Source organism: Manis javanica, chromosome 6 (genome assembly GCF_040802235.1).
Source record: "Manis javanica isolate MJ-LG chromosome 6, MJ_LKY, whole genome shotgun sequence".
NCBI lineage: Eukaryota > Metazoa > Chordata > Mammalia > Pholidota > Manidae > Manis > Manis javanica.
The window spans coordinates 128,802,352-128,825,388 of NC_133161.1; the positions used below are offsets into that span (position 1 = coordinate 128,802,352).

The window sequence follows — 23,037 nt, forward strand, 5'->3', positions numbered from 1 at the left end:
GCGGGGGTTGCCCCGCCTTGCTGTGCGGCCCTGCCCCTGCTCGCTGGGCCCTCTGGGTCCTTTCAATGCCGTCTCCTCACTCTGAGCGTGCTCAGCAGGGGCTCTGGGTAGAAGAGCCCCTAGAGCCCACCCCGTGAGCCGGAGCACCATCAGCGGGGCGTTCGGGGAAGTTCCTAGAGGTGAGTGAGAGCAGAGGACGCAGGGCTGGGCAGTAGCTGAAAAGCCGTGGAACTGTCTCCGGGAAGGTGAAAGGGGCACCCCCAGGGTCCGGATGCTACAACAACCATCCGGGGGATGGGAGGATGTTTGGATGGAAGCACAACGGGGCAGGGCGGCCTTCTGTTTGACTGCTTTGGGAGCCCCACAGCCTTGACCTCCCACAGAGCTGGATCATTGGAATGAAAACACGCTTGCATTTCAACTCAGACCCATCCCTTACTGATCTGAAACTCGGTGGGTTCCTCATCTGTAAAGGGGGACTAGCAGCCCCACTACACGAGGGCTTGGTGAGGGCTGAATGCGAAAGATGTGCTCTGATTGCTGTGTGTGGCCCCTACCAGGAAGTCACGAGCATCGCCTGACTGCCTGTCCCTGTCTCCCTCCTTCCCATCCCCTCCCCTGCTCTCCTCTCCTCTCCCTCCCTCTTTCCCAACCATCCTCCCTGCACCTTAGTCTATGGCATCTTTTCCAGCACAGCCACTCTCCCAGCCTCCCAGGTGAAGGTCAGACCTCACATCCTCTACCTGTATCTGCATCTGCTTTCTTTTCTCTCTCAAGGTGAAATCCTTCAAGGGTAGCTTGAAGTGACATCCCCAACTACTCCAGTAGCTGGGGGAGATCTCCTTAGCAACCGCTGGGCTGCTTTGTCTTTCCTTCTTCTCCCAGGCTAGATGCTCAGACCTCTTGCATCCAGCCACCTGAGCTGCTTCTAGGGGACAGGCCAGCCTCTGTGCCCAGCAGCTTCCGTGGGACCCACAGGACCATCTAATTTCGAGTGGTTCCACCCAAGAAGGCAAATAACTTGGATGTCTGTGCATCTGAAACAAATATATTATGCTTCTTTTGAGAACTGTGGTGGTTGATAGAAGGGTAAAGGTCTGGCTCCATTCAGTAGATCGGCAGAGGCCTCATCAGACCCATTCTTTGCTCAAAGTGCTGGGTCTCTGGTAAAGAGATGGGGAAGACACCACAGTAGAAGGAGGTGACAGTCCACAGGAGAGGCATCTTTCTATTCTGGGCCAAATCTGAGCCAGTTTTAAATACTGCACTTGGCTTTGGAAGCCCTGCCTCCAGCACCCCTCCAGCTGAGGGGCTGGGAAGAAGCCTCTGCAGAGAAAGCCTGAGTTGCCCTGGCCTCACGGCATATGCGGGGCTGGGGGCAGTGGGGCAGCATGCAGTGGGTGTCAGTGTCAGAAGGGGACCAGCAGTGGGTGGGCCCCTTCACGAGATGTGTGGGTGTGGCTTGGGCTGCCGCCTGTAAGGTGCTGGCACTGGGCCCCTCCTACCCACCCACCTCTGAAAGCTGGGCCAGGATCCAAGGGCCTAGCAGAGCCCCCTTCCTACAGGCATAGACTCTAGACTCTTGGCCCAGTGCTCCCCCTGCTGACCCCCAAACTTCTCATGGGGAGATCCTGGTGCCAGCCTGGGCTCTTGACCTGTAGCTCTGCAACCATATGCCATACCTCCATCTCTGAACAGCTCTCTCCTCACCTGTAGACACTTCCCTCCAGCCTCTACAGTCTGGGCTTCTTTGCAGGGAGGCAGGCAAAGCCCATGGGAGAGGCTCTCACTGCAAAATTTCTTTTTGCAAAGAGCAGAAATTCCATCCATCAATCCTGGTGAAGGCTCTGGAGAGTGGCCACGGCCCCCACATTTGTCAAGAAGAGGAATATGGAAACTCTGCCAAGCTGAGAGAAGCAGGCAGCTCCCTAGACAGCCTCGCTTGTCCATTGCCTGTGTGGCCAGGACAGGGCATCATCCACCATGGGCACCACAGCCCTGGACTGGACAGCGCCCTCCACAGAGCCTTGGTGGCCCTGAGTCATTCATGTGGGACAGGCAGACATGTGAGAGTAGGTGGGGTGCAGAAGCAGATCCCTGAGGGGATGGGCAGAGGGGAGAGGATGGGCCTCAACATCCAGGGAGAGAAAGGGGCAGGACAGGACCCTGGGGGCTCAGGCCAGGCAGGAAGCAGCCAGGAGCTGTGCTTACTTGTTCCCATGAACATTCAGGGGATTCACGGGCCAAACGCTGCATTGGCCACTCTCACTTACTATCAACTCATTTATCCCCATAAAACTCTTAAAACAGGTTTTTGTTAGAGTGACCATGTTGTCCAGAGACTCCTTTGAGGTGAAAAGAAATGTGTCTAATAAATGTGTAGGGACAGCAGACACCCACCACGATGGCTCTATGCACACTGAGCCATGAAGTTGCCCTTGGGAAAATGGGGGTTCCGAGCCAGAGGTAGTTTTGCCCAGGTTCAGCAGCAAATTCAGTGGCAAATTTGGGACTCCAAAGCTAAGGTTTGAAGAGTTCTTATTCCCATCAACACCTGGTTCCGTGACCTCAGAAGCTGGAGAAACACCATACTCTGCTCTGCGGGGACTGCGCACTGGTGGGCCACGACCTGAGCAGGGCAGCTCAGGCCTGAGGGGCCCAGGTCTGGGCTGGGACTCCCACTTGCTGGGGGAAGCCTGCAGCCGCCCTGCTATGGACTGTTGGGTGGCAGGGAAGCTCTTGAGCAGTCTGTGCATTCAGATCCCAGCCCATCCATGTGGAACAACCCTAACCAAGCCTTCTTTGCCGATCAATTTGTTCAGCTAATGTTTTCCTCCTTTCAGCATGGGGCCTCTCTTTTCTCCTGGAAGCTGGCTTCCTGAGCAAAAAGATAGTTTACATGCATGTGTGCATCAGGGTTGTATATGTTTGTATGTATATTCATTCATGGGTGACTTTCTAACTAGTTTCATTGACTTCCCTAACTTGTTTTATTGTAAACAAATTAGGAGAGAAGGACAAGCAATTTTTGCTCTTTCCTTTTTTTCTTTTGAGCATGTCATTTCTTATTCCTTTATTCAACACCTATTTATTGAAAACCTGATATATCTAGGCACTGTTACAGGTTTTGATGACATAGTAGTCTTAAAAGATTTTTAAAAGCCCCTAACCCCAAATCTGACATTTTACTGGGAGCCATGAGCAATAATCAAATAACACAAAAATATAATGTAAACTGCCAGGAGGTTATAGGTGTTCTGGAGATACTTAAATCAGATTTAAGAGAGAAGCACGTTCAGAAACATGAGGTCCTGGAAGAAGACAGACTGGAGGATGAGGGGTTGGGGGCCAGACTGAGGGCGCCCTGACCAGGCACAAGGATATTAGGTGCTTGAGGACATGCGTGCGTCAATGCCCAGTAACAAGAGAGCAAATGCTCAGCAGTGGGTGCGCTGTTGGAGGAGCTGGTAACAGTAGAGATGCCCAGAGAAGGGTGAATTCATGGGTAGCTGTGGGGAGACTACTGGGAGATGAGGGGCTGGTCGGAGAGCACGTGGCCCTCTCAGGGTCCCGGGGAACCTGTTCTCTGATCTGGTCCTCCCCTGGCCTCCTGTAGAACTCTTCTTTCCAGCACCGTGCTCCCCCAGCCCCTCTAAGTTGGTAGCCACAGCACCCCTCCAGACCTTCAGTCTACACTATATATTTTCCAGTCCACTTTTGAGCCTTTTACTGCTCAATCCTTGCAGACTGGGAGTTGAGGAATGTCTTCTGAAGGAAACAACCCCTCCCATACAACCAGGCCTTATCCCAGTCTGTGAGCTGAGGCAGGGCCTCCTCTCTTGATGGCACTGGGTCCACCTTCCACCCTGGTCCACTGGACTTGGCCTTCCTAAAGAAGGGCCACGCTGTCAGGATAGCCTCTCCACACAGAACCCAGGGAGCTCGCATGGGGCCTAACCTCCCAGGTGTTGTGAGGGTGGAATCAGCTGGCATAGTCCTGCCACACAATAAGTGCTCATTAGATATTAGGTGCTATTGTTAGTTACTATTATAAAGTACATGGTAAGCATCTAACATTTTTGTGAATGTTGTACAAAAGTTCATCTGCTTTAATCCTCACAAGTACCTTAAGGGGTATATATTGCTGTATTGATCCACTTTTATAAGTGAGAATCTAAGTCTCAGAGAGGTTGGGTGAATGATGTAGGTCATATAGCAATTAGGAGGAGCTGAGATTGCATGCCAGGTCTGTGTGACCCAGGTGCATGCTCCTTGCTTTCTGGGCACAGTGGCCAATAGGCTGGTTGGGGAATGGAGAGCCTTCCCATCCTCTCCATGGATAGAGCCAGTTTTCCATTTTCCCCTCCCTTGGTTTCTCATCCTGGGAGCTGGGGAAGGGCAAGCTACAGGAGGCTCACTTCACACCACAATGAGTCATGGAATCATGCCTTGCAGCAAACAGCAGCCAGAGTGCAGTGACTGCAGTGGAACAGTTTGTATTAGAATCTGTTATGGTCCCAACATAAATCAGTTATAACCCTTCTGCTGGAGGGAAGCTTCATGTATAATTAACATTTGCTGGAGGGAGAAGGATGGAGCGAGGGAGGGTGGAGAGTTGCCTTCTTCAGGAGAGGCCCACAAGGTGGGGTCAACCTGTTGGGGTGCAGGTTGGCAGAGACCCTAAAACTCAGCGTTCATGTTCTCTCTAGCACTAGAGCCCTGCCCAAGCCCTCCAAGGGCCGAGGCACACCATACACATTGCCTAGCTCAGTCTTCAAAATAGCCCCATTTATAGATGAGGAAAGAGAGGGTAACAGACCTGCCTGAGGCCCTTTGGCCATTAAGGTCTGTTTGTCTCTCAAACCCCCACCTCTCAGGCTTGGAGGCTGCAATCCACACTGGGACTCTTCCCTGCTGCATAATTCTGATCAAATCGCTTGGTCAGCGGTCCATGCTCCAGATCGCTAACAGGAGGCTCTGCCTGCTCATGGCAAGGCTGGAAGAATCCGAGGGGAATTTCAGTCCTTCTTTCCACTCACTCCTTCATTTCCTGTGTGCCCATTGTGAAAACCCAGACAACCTGCCCAGGAGGAACCCAGCAATGGTGCTGATGGTGGGCTGTGCTGGCATCTAGGGAGTGCTGACAGCGCAGATGGATGAGTGCAGGGCTGGCTGCCCACCTTGGCTGGGAGGACTCCCCCCGGTTGGCACCATCTGGGCCTGGAGAGCTGCCTAGGTGCTCCCCTGGGGCTGGGTGGCTAGGGACACGTGACAATAACTGTGAGAGTCAGCACTGACCCTGTGCATCCCCTGCACCTGGCTCTGCGCCCAAGGCTTTATGAACACACTCTTCTAGTTCTTATGAATCCCTGAGGGTGGGCAACCCCATCGCTGAGCACAGAGATGCTAAGCGGCTCATGCAGCCACTTAGCAGGTACGTGGTGGAGCTGCTGGAGCTGGGTGCAGGCAGTCCCATCCTGAGAAGGGTTGTGTTGGACTCTGACACCATGATCCCCTGGGACACCCATCTTGGCTGGAGGTCACACATTTTAGTGTTGTCATTTTGTGACTCAGAGTGGTGGAGGTGATCATCTCCTCCATCCCAACGTCCTCTTCTCATTGTCCTCTGCTGCATCTGGGGACCTCGTGAGTGTGGTAGAGAGAACACAGGTCTTAGGAGGCAGACAGACCTGCTCCACATTGCAGTTTGCCATTCTCATACTTAAATCACCTGACCACTCTAGGGTGTCCGTAACTTTGAAATGGGGCCATGACACCAATCTCAGGATTGCCAGGGATGACACACAGGAGGCAGGCAATGGATGGCAACCTCTGGTCATGGGTCTGAAGATGGCAGGATCCGTATGGGCTGGGGGCAGGTTTGAATGGACCTGGACCAATGAGTCAAGGCTCCATTCAGGGTGACAAGGTGGAGCCAGACTAGCTATGCCTGCCTATGGGGGTGTGCACGTGCGCATGCATGAATGTGCACAAGAGTGTATGCATGTGCGGAAGGGAGCACTGCAAAGAGGCTGAGGTGCTCAGGAGGGTAAGGGGGTGCAGAAAGGATACTGGTGGGCACCTAGGGGACAGGGTGGAGAGGGGCCTGGGGCCGGGTTGCCTCTTTCTCTTCCCCCTTCCTCTCCTAACTGCACTGTGAACCAGACAGAAGCCCCCACGCCCCACTGGATCCCAGCTGCAGGGAAGTTGGCCTGATCACATGAGGCTCAGCCCCTGGGAAGCCTGCACTCCTTTCTTCCTCTTTCCCATCTGTCCTAGCCCACCCAGGGCTGTTTTGATTTCTGGGACCCCACCAGGGCCTGCAGGGAGAGGACAGCTAGCCAGAGGGGTCTGCACGGCCACACAGGGACTATGGCCAGGGAGCTATCCACAGCCGTATAACTTCTGTTTGCCCTTCACTCAGGAAAGCAGAGGCTCTATCAGGTGAGCTCAGGAATCTGAAATCTGACCTACTTCCCTGAAAATATTTCTCCATCTGCTTCTGTCATACCAGCCCCTGGGCCTTGTTTCTCTTCCCTTATTGGCAGGTTCCTGGGTCCTTGCTGACTGCTAGCTGCCTTTTCTCTCCAGCTGTGAGACTCGGCACACCTCCCTCTTCCTAAACAAAACATTTTCAGAGCTGCAGAGACTCAGGCCCAAAGGCTTGTTTGATGGCCTCCAAACAAATGGTACAAATCTCCATGACGGCCCTGATTCTATCCATCAATCTGCATTAAGTAAAGACACAGAGGAGAAGACATGACGTCTGAAGTTGAAGCAGCACAAAGTCTGATGAGAACAATCAGTGAAACAATACTACCAGTCTTCATCTGCTGACCTCAGGCCTTTGCACGTGCTGGTTCCCACCTGAGCACAGCTCTCAGCTCTGCCCTGCTTGTCTGATAGCATCCCTGGCATACTCTGGGACACACACAGGCATTTCTGCTCAAACTCACCTCACTTAGGTCCCCTGATTAATCCCATACACTCCTGCTCTCTACCTCACTGCACTCATGACAGGTATAGTTGGATTTATTTTTTGCTTGCTAATTTAGGCTGTAAATTTCCTGAGGACAAGGCCTAGTCTGCTTTGTTCTGCATTTGATAGCCAGGGCTTAATGGAATCAGGTACATACTGGACACCAGATAAATGTTTATTGAGTGAAGGAGAGAATGAAAGCATGTGGACAGCTGGTCTACCTTCTCATGTGAATAAACAGGAGGGGAAGTCCTCTTTGAGAATCCCAAATTAAAAAGTCCTGCAGAATATTTGATGTTAAAAGTAGGAAAAACTCGGTGTGGGATACAAGAAACCTCTGCACTCTTGTCACAAATTCCCTGTATATGTTAAACTCTAAAATTTGAACATTTTCAAAGGACTTCTAGTTTTGGGTCTGAAATGTAAAGAGCTTGGAAATTATAACTTGTGTCCTTATAACAAGAAAAAAGTTGAATCAACTGACAATCTACAGCTTGCAAGATCATTAAAGAATTGAGGTCACAGGACAAAATGCAGCCCTAATAATTGGAAAGACAGAGATGCAGAGAATCGTACCTTATGGAGCAGAGACACACAGGCATTTTTAGGAGCCAATACAGCACCGGAAACCTAAACGGCAACTGATGCATTGTTGCAGGGAAGGAAAAAGCAGCCATTCTGAAACAGAGTAAGTGACAAGGGGGATTTCCATGGACTTGCTAATGGCTCCAGGAATGGGTGTTCAGGGCTCATGCATCAGTTTAATGCAAGGAAATCTCCAGCATTTTTGATCCAGGGTGAATTGTGGTGTTTTGTATCTGACATTGGCAGGAGGTTGTGGGTACTCAGTGAAGCAAACACATGGCTTTCCTGGGGAGGGAAGCTCTCTGTGTTGACCTGGGGACTGACACTCAGGATGTCTAGGGATAAGAGGGGTCTTGTAACCCAGGACAGAGGCTTCTTCTCTGAAAAATTAAAAAAAAGAAAAAGTAAATCTATGCCCAACCAATCCCCTCTGGAATTCCCCCTAAATGCCTCAAGAGTGGAGGAAAACTCCCCATAGTCACTTTGACTGAAGTCCTAGGGACGATCCAGGCCCTACGCCCATTGTTCATTTGGGATTTATTTTTCCCTTTGCTCCTCATCTGCCACTTCCATAGCCTTTGTTTACCTAGCATGCCCAATTCCTTATCATCGACACTGGACTTGGAACTGCAGTATGTGCCTGGCCTCAACTTTATCGTGCTGCTGCAGACCCTCTCTGTGTGTGACCTGACTCCATGCCTCACCCTTGCCAAGGGACTCACCCATTCAGTGCTCCTCAAATGCCCATCAGCCAGGGACAGAAGGGGGCTGCATGGGAGCCTGATACCTGGGCTTACAGGACAGCTTTTAAGAAGCCTTTATTTTATTGTACTGGTGGAAGGTTGGGTCAGTGGATTATAATTCTCATTTTTTTCTTCAATATCATGGGTCTGCATAGAAGCTGGACCACGGAGATTGAGATTTTAGAGGAATAAACATACAAGATTTTTAAAAAGCTCATTTGTGTGAATGTTTTAGAAAGCAGGCAGTTTATCAGGTATGTGCAATGGTTTGGTGTAGACAAGAGGATGGAGAAGCTGACCCTGAAAATGGTCCTTTCCAAACCTGTTATGAGCACTCCTACCACCAACCACGGACAGTCTGAGCTGACAGGGCCTCTGAGATCATCTGCTACTTTCTCCTTTTGTAGATGAATAAACTAAAGCCCAGAGAACTGAGGCGTCTCACCTCAAGGAAGCACAGGCAAGTGGAATCCCCAGGGCTCAGATCTTGGTCTTTGGCCTCTTCCAGCACTCCTCCAGCTGCAGGTCTCCCAACACACTGCAGCCTCTGGGGAGGCAGAGGAACCAAGCTCAGCTAAGGCAGGTGAGGCTGCAGGCCAGGATGCAGGGTTGTCTGCAGTCCCTGAACCAGGGTGTGTTCTGGGAGGAAAGATGTACCAATGGCCTCTACTGATGGAAGAACTAACCAAATGGGAATAGAGGGCAGAAACTGTAGCTTATGGTTGACAGATTTCCAGCCAAGCTCTCTTGCCACAAGTTGGGAAAGACAGCCAACCAAGGGAGACACAGACATTTAGTGAGATGACTGAAGTCACTAAATACCTTGGAGCTGCTCATCAGCTGCCTGGATGGTTAAAGATCATCTTATTTGCAAAAAGTTTAACTGGCTTTCTTACTGGCATATATATTGTTTTCTATTATCATTATTAAACCAATGAAGAAATATTTTTTTCACCACATGTGTTGTGGAGGAGTACCTGAATCTGTCTCCAGATTCTGCTCACCTCCTCAGCAAGCAGGACCATGGCAATTCTAGTGGAGCTGTTGTAGAAGAAAACAAGGACAGGGAAAAGCATAGAAAAGATGGTAGGGGTGGAAGGTGGGCTGAAGGAAGGAAAGAAAAAAAGAGTGAAAATGGCAAGGTATAAAGAGGAATAGAGGGACAAGGATGGACCAGTAACCAGGAGAAACGGTGATAGCTAAGTTCGTACAGCACATCACAGTCCTGCCGAGTTTACGACTGTATTTGACCCTGTGTGGCCCTTTACGGTAGAAAGGGCTCGTGAGGTTGTTCCTCTATAATGACGATGGCAAAATTGGAACAGTGATGTGGAATCATTTTGCACAAAGCTTGACACACAGAATGAGTGAGGGCATTAACCCTGTCTACAGATCTGAGGCCTTCTCTGGAGAAGGGTGAGTCTTAGCTCTAACACCCTTCTGCTATATGCCAGGCACTGTACAAACACAGTCTCATTTTATCCTCAGTATAAACACTTTGAGGTGGAGGCTGGCATTCCTGTTGTCCAGATGAGGAATGTGAGGCAGGAGCACGCGGCTGCCTGGAAGGGCACGGGCAGGCCCCAGCTGCTCTTCCCACCTGGCAACAGGGCCCACTCCCACGGCAGGGCTGGAGCCCATGTTCCAAGCCACCCGCGCTGCAAGCCCCTGGGCACCCATTTCCAGCCACGTCATGAAAGAAGTCCTGACCTCAGGGCTGTGGATGGCAGGGTTACACGGGGCTGAACGGGTTCTTAGGAGAAGTCAAGCACAGGCGGGCCAGCGCTCACGGGAATGTGCAGTGCCGTGTGTGTCAACTTCAGGTGGTGGGCTCCGGGCGACCTTTCCTCCAGTGCCGGGGCCTTTGTTCCCGAAAAGCATCATGACACGTTTTTCTCCGGGCTTCCATTAGCCATTTGAGTAGGGGCTGGACAGTGAGTCTCCTGACTCGCTGCATTCTTTCAAAACGTAAAGAAGAAAAGCTAACAATGAAGGCTCACCTGGAAGACAACGCGGAAGTAAACAAAAGGCGCCCCAAGAGGAGACTGGGGCGATGCCCGACTGGCAGACAGGAATGTTCTCGCCCTGGGGGGCAGGGGTGGGGACTCTGTCTGTGAATAAAGAATAAAAAATAATTTTGTTACTCTTCCACCTTCAGCGATTAATTTCTTTGGACTGTAAAGCTTTCAGTCTAAATGTAGATACCTCTGGGAAAAACAACACACACACACAAAATAACAAAAAAAAGGTATGATCTGGAGGAAATGGTCTGTCAGCTCTTTTCCCCAAAAGAGAACAAAAGGCCTCCCACCCCTCAAATCACCAGCCTTCAGGTCCGGCAGTGGAGAGCATATCAGAGGTGGGGCTGGAGGCGGGACTGGTGTAGTGATGGGGCACGGAGAGGGCTGCAAAGAGGTGTGTAGCCAATTTCTAAGCATCATTCCTTGTTAAGACCAAGAAGTAATAGAATACTTTTGTTATCTGACACTGACTAAGCAGTGTCCATCAGGGATCGGCAGCTTTGTCCAGACTCAAGGGGCATCAGCAAAGCGTCGCCGAGGGTGAGAAGGAAGGGCTGAAGGCAATCGGGATTGTTCGTCTCCATGAAGAGAAGGCTGGGGGGCACCAGGTGTCTTCCTTTCAGTAGCTGAATGACTGTTCTGGATGTGAAGTTCTGAGAGAATGTGAAGAGATCCCATTCGGAACCGTGGATCAAAGACTAAAGCAGACTTAATGGACGACTCTGCTGCTCATGAGGGATGTGGACCCCGTTTGATGGCTGCAGGAGACCCGCTCCCAGAGCCAGGTTGGTGCGGGGGGCGTCCCAGCTGTATCCAGTGACCAGACACATGCCTGCCACGGGAAGAACCTGTAAGCCCAGGGAGCCTGTGATCCACACCTGCCTCTAGTGCCTCAGATTCCAGCCATGGCTGCTCCGGGGCTGAGCTGCCCAGGAACAGGGGCCTCAGTTCTGCGGGGGTCAGCATCGGGAGAGGCAGGCTGACCGAGTGGATGGAGGAAGGTGGCCCAGAGCAGAGCATGAACTTTCCAGTCAGACCACAACAGATCCCTGCTGTCACCTTACTTCGCTCTGGGACTAAGCAAGTTACAGACCTCTTGAATGTCGTGTCACCTGTCAGATGAGGAGGAGGATAGCCTCTCCCCCATAGGCTGGTGCTGAGAGCAGAGTGCGTGCTGCCTGGAATGCCTCCAGTTCAGCTGCTGCCCTCAAGCTGGGACATGGCCCCAGCCTTCAAGATGCCTGCTCTTCTCTGGACTCCCAGCTTGCCTCTAGGCCCTTGCACCCTCCCCTGGTGCCTCGGATCCCCAGGGTGGCTCATCACCGCCTCTGCTGGGGTTGATGCAACCAGACACTCTTTACTGCCCCCAGAGACGGGGACAGGCAGGGCTTCCTCATTCACCCAGCCACCCTCCTCACACGGCCTCCTGCCGACCCTCAGGGCCCCACCCCTGGTCGCAGCCTCCGTCTCCAGCCCTTCTGGTGTCCTAGCCACTTTGCAAGCAGCTCTGGTCTGAATTTTACCTGGTGCTCTTGAGCACACTCTGGTCCCGCCCAGCTCCTCCTCCGCAGTGACAGGACGGTCCCTGTTTAGATCAATGTGTGTGACCAATGAGGGCACGTGGAGGGACAAGGTTCAGGCAGCGCTCCTCTTCATGTCGCTTCCCATCCCCCAAATCACCAGCCTTCAGGACTTTCCTGAACTTTCCTTCCAAAGGAGAGAGGGCAGGGAAGGTGTAAACACCACGCCATCGCTCCCCTTCCCAGCTTCACTATCTTTGCCATTCAGGGACATATAAAGATAAAAATAAATAAATAAGACACAACCTTCTGGCCAATCATAGTTTAGCTACCCTGCAATTAAACAAATCCACAAACCTGCAACACATATTTACATCTCATTAGCAGAAGCCAAATGCAACAACGGCATTAAAATTAAGAAATTAAGCACAATTATCCTGTCGGCAGCAGTTGGGGGAAGTTGTCAAGGGCTGGTTTATTCATTAGTTTGCACAGAAGTTCAGCAGCTCCCTAATTGTGTGCTGCTATTTTTTACCCCCTCCTCCTCCTGCTTAAAAAAAAAAATTCATTTTAGGTTTTCATTTCTCTGCAGTGCAGCACGAGTCAGTGAGGCCGGGCCCAGGAAAGGCCTGGGGAGGGCTTGCGTCATCTCTAGACTCCAGTCATCGGGCCCCGGGCACCCAGCCAGGCCTTGGTGGAGCTGCAGGTGACTAGGAGGCTGGGAAGGGCTGGGCTCCTGCTTGGCAGCTGTGTCCCCACAGTGCCCTCTGGATCCCTGGGCAGGGCATTTGGCTGTCCCAGCACACCTCGTCCAGGCTCAGGGCCTCACTGCCAGCTCTGCAGGGCTGGGGTCCATAGGGCCAGTTGTGCCCGGGAATACTGCCACCCCTCCCTTGTGCAGGCAGCTGTCGCTGGCCACAGCTCTCAGGCCAGTCTCTGATTGGCCAGAGTGGGCATTTCATGAATGTTTGTTGGGTGAATGAACGGAAATTTTGACAAACCTCTTTATGCAGGTGAGAGGATTCTCTGGGCCCCAGGCTGGGCCCAGTGTGATCCTAAGCTCTGAGGGTAGTTACAGGGCCTGGCAGGCTTCAGACAGAGGCTTTGCCTGGAGTGCCCATTTCTGAAATCTTCTGCCCTGCTCCTCACTAGACCTTTCTTCTTCCTCTGGGAGCTCTGCTGGGCTCCTCCTCCTCCTAGAAAGTCCACACTGTCCAAGATGAGCTTTGCCTTGTCTCCTGGGCCACCAGTGAAGACCACCCTCCTGTGGGCCTTGGGGGGCTATGTTCCCTCACCCCAGCCCCAGGCCCCTCTGCCTCCTGTGCTGGCTGTGGGGTGGCACCGGTTTCTCAGGGCCTGCTGTCCTCTGCATTCTGCTGTCTGCTGGGCCCTTTTGCCAGTGTCGCCTGTGGGCTGTGCCAATGGGTGGCAATAGAAGAAACACAGAGAAAGGGAAAAAGGCTTGCTCTGGTTTCTCTTTCCAGCCAAGCCCTGACATACTCCTCAGAAATCACACAGCAACCTGGCAGGTCTCTGCAGCTGTGCACTAGATTGGGGGACAGTGGAAAGGTCCTGGATCTGGAGTTGGGAGACCTGCTGCTAGCTTTATAGCAGCCAGCACTCATGGCTCCCTGAGCCCTGCTTTTCTTAGCTGGCAAATGGCATGAGTGATACACGTCCCTCGTTCCTCAGAGTTGGACTGTGAGGTGATTCACAAATTCCCGGGACATATGTTATTGTTGCCCAGTCCCGTAAAAAGTGCTGATGTGCTCTCTGAGGCTGGGTGCTTCAGCATGGAGACCAGCATTGGCCTGACAGCACCCAGCAATCTCTGGGTTGGCAGCCTCTCCCCGTTGAAATGCAGAATCTTCATAGGCTTCCAAGTGCCCAAGATACGGATTTTCCCTCAAAATTGTGGTCCAAAGTGTCCAGATAAAAGATTGTAAAAATCCTACTGTGTTGTAAATGCACATTTTTCAAATACAACTGAAACTGAGTTATATCAAGATATTGATCAATAAAACATGGAATCTAATATTGTGTAGTAACTGTTGTAGGAACTGCAAACATGCACCCCAACCAAACTGTTGTGCTTGGATGTGTGTTGGCATTTTGCACGGTTACTGACAATGAACTCTCACCTCTAGCTTTTCTCCTTGTGACTCCATGTCTCGTCTTTCCATCTTACCCTGAAAATTCATTCATTCATACATTCATTCATTCATCTTTCTGATATTTATTGAGCATCTACTCTTTTCCTGGTACCACAGTCAAGGCCAGGGCTAAGCAGAGCCACACAGTCCCTGCATTTGAAGGCACTATAGGCCAGTGGCAGAAACAGGGAAAGATGATTCTGTGTGGCAAATTCTGAGACATGTACTTTGGGACATTGCTGCTAAGGATCAGCGCTCTGGTGGGTGTGTGGGGTGTGTGGAGAGAGAGACAGTCTCAGGTGCACCTGCCTCTCTCCATCCTCAGGGATCTTAGGCCACACAGCTTGCCTGGCAGCTTTCGTCCTGGTCTTGCTGTCTCTAGGTTTGAGTGTCTGCTTCCTGCTTTGTGCCTGGGTGGAGATGGAGACTAAGGGCCACGGGGATTCCTGGAGTTTAGCATAACATGAAGGCAAAAGCAGGAAAAAGGAAGTCAACACTATTCTGGCATTAAAACAGTCACACCATGAAAACCCATTTCTAACCCCGTCACTGTGGCTACACTGCCCCATGGCACAGGGACCCTTATCAAGGACAAAGACACCAAACACTAGGGTGGCACTTGATGCGTCCTGAGACTAATCTGCCTAACTTTCATATAACAACTTTTTAGTCCCCCAAACCATACTATTATTATAATACATTATAATATCCATCTTAGAAAAGGTGAACTGAAGGCCCAGAGAGGCTAATTAACTTGCCTAAAGTCACAGAGCAGGGAAGCCATGGAGCCAGGGGTTCGCACTCAGAATGTGGTTTTGGAGCATACACCCTCCACATGGCACCTGGCTCCCTGCTCCAGATGCCTGCAGTTATTGTTGGCATGTCATAACCACCCAGTTCCTTGGGTGTGTACTCAAGGGTGCTGATTCTTCTGCAGGGAGAAAAGGGGGCAGGAGGACAGGGCAAGTGAGGGTAGATTCTAGCCCTGACAGTGGCCTTTGGCACATTCTTGCCCTCGTTCCTGCTGCATGCGAGGCCTCACCTCCTGGGCACAGCCCTGGGTGTTGGCCCACTTCTCCAGCAACCCTCTAGCTAGATTGTTATGTGAACTGAGCTCCTCAAGGACAGGGCCATGTTTGCTCATCTCTGTGTCTGCAGTCCCTTAATGAGGACTCAGTACATTTTGATATTTGCAATCCGTTTGCTCAGATGGCATTTTAAAAAGGAAGACTGGAGACACTTTGTATACTGCTTCAGCCTATTCACTAGCCCTCAGTAAATAAAGAAGGATCACCACTGTTTTCATAAATAAGGACTGAGCTTCCCCTCTGTGAGGCATGGCCCATCCCCAGCCTCAGGAAGCTCACAGCCTGTGCACACACACTGCATGGGGCTCCAGGAGCTACTCACATAGCCCTGCATTAAAATCTGAGTCAAGTCTGGATTAGAGACTTTGAATACATATCTTAATTTATGGATCATTTTCTTCATCAGGAAGATAGGGATGACTACGTTACTTGGATTGCAGAATTGTAGGTATTAAATTAGATGAGCTATACAAGGCACTTAGCATGATATTTCATATGTAGTAAATGCTTAAAAGCTGATGGTAAAAAAGAGAAAATGTGCAAAGTCTTACAGAGGCACAGCAAGAGCTCTGACCTGGGAAAGGCAGGCTTCTCTGAAGATGGGCATCTATGCTCCATCTTGAAGGAGGAGGTGGAGGGAGGTGCCCAGGAATATGGTCCTCCAAGTGGTAGAGAGGAATTTTGTGTAGCCGTGCATGGGGAACAGGAGAAGGAAGGGAGGTCGGTGGTGCTTGTGGGTGAGAAGCCGTAGTGAGAAGCCCTGTCTGTAGCGCTGAAGGGCTGATCTCCATCCTGCTGGCCACACGAGACCACCTGTAATGAGATTTCCTGGGACCAGCATGACAGATGGTGTGGGGGGGCGAAGGTCAGTGTGACAGGTCCGTGGTGAGAGTCTTGGGGAACAGAAGACACAGACTGAAGTGAATCTCAGGTGACCGCTGTGGCAACAAGGGCCCATGGGGGCCAGGAGGGGTGGCTCCAAGGTCCCCAGTTTGGGTGAGTAGTGTAAAGGTTACTGAAGGACAGGTGGGCTGGGAGTCGGTGATGAGTCTAGTCCTGGATGTGTTGGGTTTGGGGTGCCCACGGTGTGTCTACGTGCAAATTTTTCCTCCCATCCCTTCACATTCTCCCCTCACCTAGCTGTTCAAATGGACACAAGCATGCTGGCAAGGATTGTTGGAGCAAGAGAGAGGTGGCAGGCAGGTTTGTTTGACATTGCTGATTGCCCAGGAGGCAGCCTCGGCACCCACACTTGTCCCTGTCCAAGGACTGCACTGTGATCCCTGGAGTGTGTTGACATCAATGCTTTTGCTCGAAGGAATTGGACCAAAAGAAACATGCATCTACCTTGGGCTAAATCCCTTCCTTGTGCTGAAGAAAACTCCAGATACCCCAGCCACTGGTACTGAGTTTGAGTCATTCTTCTGTGAGACATTGTAAAGAATTTGCAATACTTTCAAGCCAGTAAGAAAGGGCAAAGAAAGCTCTCTGCCTTTTCCCATTGCCCAGCTTTGTGGCCCCCACCCAGAACTCAAGCCATGAGACCAGGGCCTGCAGCTGCTCCTGTTGGGGGGATGATAAAGGAGGGAAGAAAAATTACAGGCTTACGAGAGCCTTCTGTGCCCCTTAATAATTAAGAATCCTTTATTTCCAACCTATTTTATTTCAGATTTTGCCCTGAACATGAAACCCAGGTGAGTTGACAGCTGCAGGGGTGGGGTGGGGGGATGTTGCACGCACACCCAGCATCAGATGTCAAGAGTGTTACACTTAGGGGAGGGGCCAGTGACAGACTTTGGGTCTACCTTCTTTGTATTTATTTATTTTCTATTACTTTTAAGGTATAATTAAATTTTTGGTAATTATGCAAAGAACATTTAAATTTTTTAAATATTATAAAATACACATAAATAAAAGGTAAGTATCTTTCACAAGCCCATCTCATTGCTTTTGTCATTTTGGAATATAACTTCCCAGAATGTAGGCATTTCCAGAATGCTGAAAAATACCTTTTAAATGATACATAAGATACAAATCCAAGCAGAAAAATGTACAAATCATAAGTTTACATCTTTACAACCTGAACACGCCTAGGTAATGAGCCCCCAGTTCAAGAAACAATATTACCAACACTCCATTTACGTTTAATGTCATTACTGACTTGAGTGGGCCTGTAGTTACCATGTTAGTATTAATATCCTAGTTGAACAAACAAGTTTATGTTAAATTTTCTGCTCCTTTCCTGAGTTTCATTCAATTAATCTGATACTTTTATTATCCCATTAAAAAAATTAATTTGTTATACATATCTTCTATTATTTTTTTCAGTTACTATAGATAGTACAACATACATCTTTGACCTCTCACTATAAAATAAAAATGATGTTTTTACCAATTCTCTGATGTTGCTAGAATTTTAGAATATTTCAATTCCATTTACCCCTGGTTCCTTTTGCTTTATTATTATTATTATTATTATTATTATTATTATTATTATTATTATTCATTTCAATTTTACATATATTTGAAACTGTACAAGCCATTAATATTATTTTTTTCTACAGGTGATATTCATTTTAATTGACCTATATATTTTTACTTTCCAGTTATTTTCATTTATTCATGTGATTCTGTATTTCCACCTAGGCCATTTCCTTTCCGACTGATAATGCTTTTTAGTATGTATTGTAGTTAAGGCTTGCCAGCCATTATTTTGCTCAAATTTTGTTTATCCAAAGGCTTTTTTAAAAAAATCATCTTCAATTTTACAGGATTCACATCTTTTTTTACAATGTTTTAAAAATAACACTCCATTATTTTTTATTTCAATTTTTTGAGAAGTCAGCTCTTATTATAGTTTATTTGAAGGTAATTTTTTAAGCCCTGGTTATTTTTAAGATCTCTCCCTCCCACTCTCTCTTTTCTCTCCTTCAGCAGGTTGACTATAATATGCCTAGTGGTGTACACTTTTGGGTATTTATCCTGCTTGAGGTTTGCTGATTTCTTAAATCTGAGTTGTTATCTTTTATCAGTTTTCAACCATGATTTCTTTGAAAATTGCTTCTGCCACATATCTTCACGCCTGTCATTCTACTGCCCCTTGTTATACTCATTCTAATCCTATGGAGTGCATCCTGCATGTCCTGATCTCTGGATGCATTCTCCATTTATTTTTCTGTGTACTTACCTTTGATTTCTCTTATAGTTCACTAACTTTGCATTTGGCTATATTCAATATGACTTTAAATGTACCAATTGAATAACCAATACTTAATTGATAACTATCAAATACTGCATTTTTCACTTACTGACTGGTTCCAATTATACATGTCAAAATCCCCATCTATCATCTATATTGCTGCTCTTTTCTACTATTTATAACATTCTCAATCAGAATTTTAAGTTTTTGCTGCTAACTCTAATACCAGATCCATTGGTCTGTCTGCTTTTTCTCTTAATGAGTTGGCATTTTGTTTCCTTCTTCGCCTGTCTAGTGATTTTTGTTTCATTGTGTACCACATATTGTGTATAGAAGAGCTTTAAAGATTCTAGGTGATGTTTTATTCCTCTACTTACACTTCATTTGCCTCTTTTAGGTAGAAGGGGGGAAAGATTATCTCTTCAATAGTGAAATAAACTGAATTTTGTCTGGATTGTCATTTTAATAAGACTTGGTTCACAAAGGACTAGAGCAGAGAGACCTACATTCAGAGGTGGCAGAAATCTGTGCAGGGATTTTTTTCTGAGCTCGTGCCCAAAGGCTGGGATGCTGTGGGCAGGGTGAGTCTACATGAAGTCTGCCACAAGGCAGTTGCTATGGGTTTGAGGATAGAAGGAAGGTACTGGAGTTCAACAGTGCTGAGAGATGCTAGAGTTTAGCCAGAGTAGAGATAGCTCATATGCCCAGGAATCTGGCAGAAACACAGGAGGGGCCACAGTTTTGGAGGCAGGACCATTCTCTAGAGTCAAGGCTAACAGTAATTAAACATTTAAAAATAATTTCGGATTTGGAGTTTGAGTTCTGCCAGTTAGAGGGGCTTGCTTTTCTATAGATTCATATCACTGCAACACATAAAACCAAGACTAATATACCGTAAGTTTGAAGAAAAATGTAAATGTACAGATCGAAGAAGACCAAAAATTCCTCAGGATAAATACAAAGAAAACCACACCTGGGCAAATCCTAGTCAACTCCTAAAAAATCAAAGATGATCAAATCTTGAAAACAGTTGGAGCAAATAGATCTGCCACATACAGGGCAACATTTTATAGAATTGAAAGGAGAAACAGAAATATCAACCCAGAATTTTATATCCAAATCCCTCAAATATAGCTGCAAAGATAGAGGGAATTTCTGATAATGCAAATTGTGAGGATTTGTTGCCAGCAGACTAAACTGAAAGAAATACTAAAGGATGTTCTTCAGGCTGAAAGGAAATCATACCAGGTAAAAATTGGGACCTGCAGAAAGGAACGAAGAGCACTAGATATGCTAAATATAAAACTGCTTTCTTCTATTATCTGTGGCAAGATGGCAGATTTTGACCTGACCCACATTTGTGTTCAATAGTAATGGACAAACCATTGCAGTTAGAGAGCAGAAATTGTTGGACTGAATACAAAGGCGACAGTCATCTTCTACCATGTAGAGGACATGGATTTTAATAGGCAGAAAGCAAAAGGAAGGAAATTGCCCACTCACCCTGTCTGGCTTGCCCTCGCTCATCAGCTCAGCCTTCAAAGTCGGTGGGTGTCCAGCACTGCCCTTGAGAGTTCCAGAGCCTGTGACTCCAGCTTAGGAATCCCACAAGACTCAGAGCCCACGAACGTCTTGAAGGGGAGATGCGTAGTGATTTTGAGGCAGGCCCTCTTCTGGTGGTGGGTCTTTCTTTCCTGGGTACAGCAAGTCTTCAGGGGACTTCATTCTGGCTTTAGAAGATTTAGGCCATGCTTTGAGTTGCTTCCTTAGTCTCCTTCCCTGACTTCAGAAAATGTCCAGTTGTGTGTTTAAGGTATTTCACATATCCAACTTGTGCTTCAGCCTCGCACAGCTAATGAAAACTCTTGTAGTTATTCATTCCTCCAGCAGCGAGACCAAGGCCTTGCACTGATTCAAGCCCAGAATCCAAAGCCCACTGGGGAAACAGCTTGTGACTGTCAGCTCACTTGGCAAGGTTCGTTTCTGTCTGGAATATTAATACCTTTAAAAATATGATATTTGTAATTTTTCCTGTTCTTTTTTCTGGTTCTCCTACTTATTTCACTTACTGCAGAAGAAGTATTTTCTTGTCTTGATCAGGTGGTTGAGAAGGCCAGAGTATGGGGTGCTTTTATCAAACGACCGATTTGGAGTGCACACATTATCAAGGGTTGAGGGAGCTGCCTAGGCGTGGGTGAGCACATGGGCTAAGGACCTTCACTACAAGCACAGGGCAAGGTAGACATATATCAGCTCCATGCCACAGAATCCACACTAAGGCAAGTGTAGGTTGGTAAGAAAGATCCTAATTTCTAAAGTTCATGTTGCATCCACAATGCCATGCTGCCTGCCTCTTGGGAGAGTTCCTGGAAGAGATTTAAGTGTTGGAGAGAAAGGTTTGTGGTTGGTGAGGCACACAGCCATGCGTGAGTAAGAAGACTCACGGGGCAGCTCTGCCGTCTGCTAACGTGTAGTTTGGGAAAAGGTATGCAAGCTTGAGCATCCTCGATTTTCCCAACTGTGAAATGGGGAAAACAGAATTATATATCTCTCCGGGATGTCATGAGGATTGAAGATAGTTTGGAGAAGGTATTTGCCAAATGCAGCCCTGGATGAATGGATGTCCTGTTCACGTTTGAAGCACAGACACTGCTGTTACTTAGGCTAATAACCACAGAAGACTCGGACCAGGAAAATGACAGCACCAGAGATTTCCTCTTAGATCAAAGCAGCATTTGGAGGCTGGGTCTTGCAGATTTAAAAATCTTCAAGAAAACTGTTAGGGGCTGATACCCCCAGGATGGACCAGAGACAGTGCTCAGAGAATGTGGGCCATTGGGCGAATTGAGAAGTCAAGTTCATTCCAGGACAGGGTTTAACCTCCTGGGGCATCCGCCACTTGGCCATTTTCCTGCACAGCATTTTCTTAGTCTCACCTGAGAAGAAGAAAAGGCCCAGGAGCCCTTCCCCCAGGTGAGCCTCAGCAACTCCAGCCTGGATTGGAGTTGCTGAAATGAGTCCTTCTCCTGGTGATTCATCTGCCCAGTTATTTTGTCCCTGAAATAAAGTGTCCAATTTCTCCTGCAATTTTTAGGAAGCTGTTTTCAGCTGAGTGTCCAGCTGGATTTATTTTTTAAGAGATTATTCTGCGGGTCATGGCTGGAATGTGCTTTAAGGCATCCTGGGCAATTTTCCCTCTAGCCAACACTTAGCCACTCTCGTCTGCCTGAGGAGGCCGGGCTGCATGAGGAGGCAAAGGGGGGGCTCCTGGGGGAGGCTGGGCAGGTCTCATTCAGCCAGGCCAGTGCTGCCTGACGTTTCTGTGTCCAGGCTCAGGCTCAGAGTCTGACCTGGGAAGTTTACGGGGCTGCAGCCAAAGCACCTGCATGCCTTGCTGTCATCACCGAAGTCAGGAAGGCAGAGGCTGGGCGGCCGCACGTGCCTCTCCTGCACCATGTTCCTGTCCATCTCCTCATCTGCCCCTCAGCACGCCTGAGTGAGGCTGCACCTCCCCGCAGTGTCCCCTGCTGCTCGGGCCTCTGGAATCAGGGGTGGCAGCAGAGGATAGATGCCTCTGCTCTGAACTGAACATCAGCTGTTCAATATGTGAATATCACCCTGCCTGGGCTGCCCTTATACTAAGACGTGGTGAGCGGGAAGAGGTAGTCAGGGCTGGAGACAGTTGCAGTAGAGGATGGAGTGTCTGGGGCTCTTTCTAGGCCAGGCTCAGACAGGTAAGGGCCAGACAGTATTTCAGACTTTGTGGGCCATATGTTCTCTCTCACGACTACGAAATGCAGCTGTTGTGGGAATATCAGCCATCGGTAGATTATAAGAGCACCTGAGTGCCTGCTGTACAAAAACAGGCAGCAGGCTGGACTTGGTCCAAGGCTGTAGCATGGGGCGCCCTGCCCTGGGCCCAGGCCAGCCCTTGCTGGAGCATGGTGCAGATTCCCAGGAGGTCATCTCTCTGTGCTCCTAGTGGGGACACGGCAGCCCAGGCCTAGGCCACACACCACCCTAGAGAAGGACATGCTGCTCACAGCAGTTGTGCTCACAGCAGATGAGGCCCTGCTTTCCTGTGTCCTAGCTTGTGACTCCCACGTCCCTGGAATGGAAGAGTCTTGGAGACCCTGCTCTGGTCACCTCCCCAGAGCGCATGGCCCTGAGGTAGGAGGGCCCATGGCGAGAAGTTCTCACCAGCTGGCTCTATCTGCTCCCCTCCGCTGAACATCTGCCCTTCTCACAGCCAGAGGTCAGTTTCCTTAATGTTGTTCCTTGCCTAATTGTTTGGCTACAACATGCATCGAGTACTCACCTGTCTTGTGCTGCACACTGGGCTGAGCCCTGGGGGTGCAGTCATGAGCCAAGAGCAGAGAAAGAGCAGGGAGGTAAGGACATCAGTGAGAACATCACAGAAGGCAGCGGAGGCCCCACAGGCAGGCCCAGGGTGGACTCTGAAGCCCCCTCCTACTGAACCCCGAGCCACCCTGGCTTCTGCTCCATCTAGGGAAGAATGAGGTGTCAGCAGGTGGATCAGTGGGCAGCCAGGGCTCCCTTGGGCATGCCACCTGCTTGGTCCTTGACCCTATGGCCATAGCAAGCCTTGTCTCATGGGGCTTTTCCACACCCGATTGTTTCCACATGTGTCCTCTTGAGGCCTGACCCAGCTGCATCACTTACCTGTGACATACGTGTCTTCTTGAGGTCTGACCCAGCTGTGTCACTTACCTGTGACATACGTGTCCT

General features: G+C 49.2%; 1 long non-coding RNA gene across 1 annotated transcript; it reads right to left on the bottom strand.

Moving 5' to 3' along the window:
• Window positions 1–7,780: 7,780 nt before the first annotated feature.
• LOC140850193 (uncharacterized) lies at window positions 7,781–10,410 on the bottom strand. The gene is made up of 3 exons (XR_012132877.1): window positions 10,308–10,410; window positions 8,753–8,854; window positions 7,781–7,944 (listed from the first exon to the last, which is right to left on the bottom strand). It is a non-coding gene; the product is annotated as an uncharacterized lncRNA (long non-coding RNA).
• Window positions 10,411–23,037: the final 12,627 nt, after the last annotated feature.